Here is a 5,246-nt window from a genome sequence, read left to right on the forward strand (position 1 = left end):
TTGAAAAAAGAAAGAAAGATTGTGATCATTCTATCAAGGAAAAATACAATCAGTTACCTTACATATTACATTCAATAATTTATAACTTTCCCTATAGTAGGCACCAGTAATATTTGGGCATTGAACTATTGCCTCAAATTCCTTGCTAGCTAAAGTTACAAATGACTGTGGCATGCGTAAAACCCAAGGCTTGGCAATATAACAAAGGCAACAACATATGCCTTAACAATACCAAAGCCAACCAAAGCCTCAAGCACATCAAGATCAGAGCTGCAGCCTATGAGACTTTCATCAAATTTCTTTATTTCCAGCAATTTATGTCATATATTTGCAAAAACAATTCTTGAAAAGGCAACAACATATGCCAAACCCATACCAAAACCTCAAGCCCATATTCATTGTTGATCCAACCCCCGAGCCTCAAGCCCATATTCATTGTTGATCCAATCCCCAAGCCTCAAGCTAATCCAACATGAAACATGGAAACTTTGATAACTTTCATTCCATTCCTGTAAGCCATAAACAACAAGAAACATAGAAACTTTCACTTTCAATCATAAGACATTTATTCCATTCCTGTAATAAAAATAATCACAAAGTGATACAACCAATGCATGAAAATTAATCACAATAAGGAACTTTAATTCCAAATTTTTGAGCACTATTAGATAAAAAAAAAAATACACAATGTAATTAAAGCAAAAATTCAAGTTCTATGCAGCACTTGAAAAACGTAACCTCTTCATAAAACCCAAAAAAAAAAAAAACAAATCAAGATGATAGTATCTATAATATTGATAATTCTTTCAATTGTATCTATTAAGAAAAACAAAAAACCGATGAGCATTTTGCTCTATTGTTATAGTAAGATTATTTTTGCTTTTTCTTATAGAAAAACCGATAATCTAGGGGTTTTGGATAATAATTGAATCATTTTCTTTTTTTAATTGGGGGAATGCTAGTGTGGGAAAAAACCAAAAAAACAATCTTTCGATTGCTACAAATACGAAAGTTTGTCAGCTGTTGATTGACTACTTAAGATAACACAGATTTCTTCAGAGCATTGTTCTCCTTTGAGGCATAAATTTTGGAGACCTTTTTTTTTTCCTCGATGCATGGATTTTGTTTACTGTATCTATATAAAAACAAAAAAAGAAACAAACAGATAGGGCATTTTCCCTACTACAACAGTAAGATTTTTCTTTTCTCAAATTTGTTTTTTCTAGCTATGCCATTTGGGGATGAGGGAGAGAAAGAGGGAGGAAAAATGGCGGAGTGAGAAAGGTGAAGCAAAGATTTCTTCACCAATTTGGCCTTGGGTTGAAGTATCTTGGGTTGATTTTTGAAACAGAAATGGAGTATCTCTACGGATTGATTGCTTTGAGAGAGAGAGATCCATTTGATCATTCTATAGGGAGTAGAGAGTTCTTACTGATTTTGGTTAAAGATTAGGGTTGATTCTCATCTATCCCTCATCCTTCCACTTTCTACATTGGGTTTCCAAACTGAGAGCTTGGTGGTACGGGGGGCGGGGGGGGGGAGCAAAAATGGGGGAGACGGAGAGAGAGCTTTGGGGACGAGAGAGAGAGAGAATGAAGGGAGGACAAAGAGCTTGGTGGGACAGGGGAAGAGAGAGAGAGAGAGAGACATGAGAGCCCCTGTTTTAAAGGAGGTGTGAGAGCCCATGTTTCTTAAGTCCTAATCTCATTCGTTCATCTAGTGGGGACGATGGACTGCTGACGCTCCACTTAAATACTTTTTATACCGTTGGGCAGATTTCGAGAGCTTTTTCCCCCCACACACACACACACACACATATATATATATATATATATATCAATAAAGAAATTCCCTAATTGCAAATGATAGTATAATACCCTCTCACACCCATGTGAGTAGGACCCTTGTATATATATCAATAAAGAAATTCTCTAATTGCAAATGATACTATGATACCCTCCCACACCCATGTAAGTAGGACCCATGGAATCCCAAGGGATCACCATTAAATTTTGATACAGATCAGTAGAAAACCCATTCACCCAAGTCCCACACCCATGTCATAACTTTTCTAGAGATCTGTGTCAAAATTTAATGTTGATCTTTTGAGGTCCTACTCACATGGGTGTGGGAGGGTCTCATAGTGTCATTTCTCTTTACATATTTGAAAAAATCCTAAAGTCTCAAGATAGAACAGAAACCGTCCAATTTTTAGGGTGTGAGATCTAAGAGCTAAAAAAATTAAATTTTAATTTTAGTTTTTTTTTAGAATAATCATCTTGTAATTCTAAGTTGGCTATTAAAACAACAAATTTAAAAAATCCTCTCAAATAGATAATCTAATTGAGGCTTTAGAATTAAATTCTCTTATCTTAATAAAAAATGTTTTATGAGTGGGGGCCGCATGCAGGTCAACACTCTCACTCACGCATTCACACTCACACTCACACTCACACTTACACTCACACTCACATTACATGCTCTTTTTCTCTACCACACACTCCTATCTCCACTCTCTTACGCACCCCTTTTACACACTTCCCCCCCCGCACTTCACCCATGCGTACCTACACTGTCCTGAACACGCATCCATCACCCCTCTAACCCAATAGTTTAGACCCCAAATTTACCATATTACTAATAGGAGGAGACCCCAAAAAGTATACCCCTGAAGGTCACTTTTAGTGTGTGGATCCAAGTACTGCGTAGGGAAGGGGGGAGCCAAACTCAAACCGAGTTGCAAGGACAGCCAGAGGGCTTTCGAAATAATCTAAGAGGGTGAATCGTCCGGACGCATACCCCCCCAAAACAACAAGGTATACGCTCGAACCCTTCTTTGTCGATTAAAATTTCCCTCTTTGTTGGTTCTTATCTGCACTACAAGCACACGTGCGAGAGATAAATCATGTGCACCATCGAGGTATGGATTGCATCAAGTCAGGATGACCTTGGTTTTGTCTCCGGGGAGACCTCAAATCCATATACTAGGATTACGACCCTTTACCTATTGGCAGGACTTTAGTGATCTACTAATGATCCCTTCCATAGACTGTGGGTCATAGGTAATGCTGGGTCAGTTTGAGAAAGCATGTGTGGTTTGTATTTCGCAGTTGGACATGGAGTGCCCCAGGGGATATTTATTCATAGACCATATGGATCATTTTCTCATCAAGGCTTTAATTTTGTTATTTTAATTATATTTTATTTTTAAAATTTTTATTTAATTTTTTCTAAATCTCTGAATATTTTATTTTTCAAATTTGGATTTATACAAACAGATATTGATTTTATAATGATTTAAATATTCAAAAAATAATTTTGTATATTTTTAAAACATAAAAATAAATTAAATTACATAGGAGGCCTAATAGGTCTTTTGGGCCCACCATTGCATATTGGGTGGGGCCCATTAAGTAACACCATCGGTGGCACGCCCACCTATAACACCTTCTAATTTTGTGATCAAACTTACAGGTTTGAGAGATAAGAAAGTATTGATTTTAAAAAGTTTAAAGCCTGAAGGAAATTTTGAATGTATGAGAGTATGCATAAAATAAGAAAGGATCATATTATGATATATTAATTTTTTATTTGAATTAATTGATGGAAAAAGGGTTTAGGAAGTGGAGGATAATTGTCTAGCACTTTCCATAGGATGTTGATGGTCCATTTATAGAATGGAGAGCTCAAATCTCTCACCCCACAAGTCACCCAATTTCAATGGTGCATATTCAGTTTCACATGAGTGGCAAACCAAAGAAAACCCTAAAAAACCCCAATCGTGTTCAAACAGTATAAAAAGGAGAATACCCTACCCAAAATCTCCACACATTATCTCTTATATATACTTTCCATGTCTCTCTCTCATAGCCTACCAAAAGGGGCACACCCCACTTAGAATATCTCTCTCTCTCCAATAGAATCTCTCTCCTATCTTGAAAGCCCTAAGCGGGGGCATGGCCCACTATCTCATCCATGGTTTCTCTCTGGTTAGGCTAGATTTCTCGTTGTCCCAGGTCGGCCCTAATGGGGGGACCCGATCGGAGGAATCCTCTCTCAAACAACCGTTGGCCCGCGCACGTGTGCTTGTAGTACAGATAAGAACCAACAAAGAGAGAAATTTTAATCGACAAAGAAGTGCTCGAGCGTATACCTTGTTGTTTTGGGGGGGAGTCCGGGTGATTCACCCTCTTAGATTATTTCGAAAGCCGTCTGGCTGTCCTTGCAATGTGGTTTGAGTTTGGCTCCCCCGCTTCCCTACGCAGCACTTGGATCCACACACTAAAAATGGCCATCAGGGTATACTTTTTGGGGTCTCCTTCTATTGGTAATATGGTAAATTTGGGGTCTAAACTATTGGGTTAGAGGGGTGATGGATGCGTGTTCAGGACAGTGTAGGTATGAATGGGTGAAGTACGGGGGGGGGAAGTGTGTGAAAGGGGTACGTAAGAGAGTGGAGATAGGAGTGTGTGGTAGAGAAAAAGAACATGTAATGTGAGTGTGAGTGAGTGTGAGTGCGTGAGTGAGAGTGTTGACCCGCATGCGACCCCCACTCATAAAACCTTTTTTATTAAGATAAGAGCATTAAAGTCTAAAACCTCAATTAGATTATCTATTTGAGAGGATTTTTTTAATTTGTTGTTTTAGTAGCCACCTTAGAATTACAAGGTGATTATTCTAAAAAAACATTAAAATTAAAATTTAAGTTTTTTAGCTCTTAGATCTCACACCCTAAAAATTGGACTGTTTCTGTTCAATCTTGAGACTTTAGGTTTTTTTCAAATATGTAAAGAGAAATAAAACTATGAGACCCTCCCACACCCATGTGAGTAGGACCTCAAAGGATCATCATTAAATTTTGACACAGATCTCTAGAAAAGTTATGACATGGGTATGGGACTTGGGTGAATGGGTTTTCTACAGATCTGTGTCAAAATTTAATGGTGATCCCTTGGGGTCCCAAGGGTCCTACTCACATGGGCGTGGGAGGGTTTCATAGTATCATTTGTAATTAGGGAATTTCTTTATATATATATATATATATATATATATATATATATATATATATATATATATATATATATATGTGTGTGTGTGGGGAAAAAGCTCTCAAAAGCTGTCCGACTATATGAATAGTATTTCAGTGGAACGTCAACCGTCCATCGTCCCCACTAAATGAACGAATGAGATTAGGACTTAAGAAACAGGGGCTCTCACACCTCTTTTAAAACAGGGGCTCTCACGCC

General features: G+C 37.7%; 1 long non-coding RNA gene across 1 annotated transcript; it reads right to left on the reverse strand.

The window, feature by feature from the left end:
• On the reverse strand, positions 1–1,711 carry LOC110007670 (uncharacterized). Its single transcript, XR_002281727.2, has 2 exons — positions 1,433–1,711; positions 1–509 (listed from the first exon to the last, which is right to left on the reverse strand). It is a non-coding gene; the product is annotated as an uncharacterized LOC110007670 (long non-coding RNA).
• Positions 1,712–5,246: the final 3,535 nt, after the last annotated feature.

The sequence above is a fragment of the Amborella trichopoda genome, chromosome 2 (genome assembly GCF_054954075.1).
Source record: "Amborella trichopoda isolate Santa Cruz 75 chromosome 2, AtrichopodaSantaCruz75HAP2 v2.0, whole genome shotgun sequence".
NCBI lineage: Eukaryota > Viridiplantae > Streptophyta > Magnoliopsida > Amborellales > Amborellaceae > Amborella > Amborella trichopoda.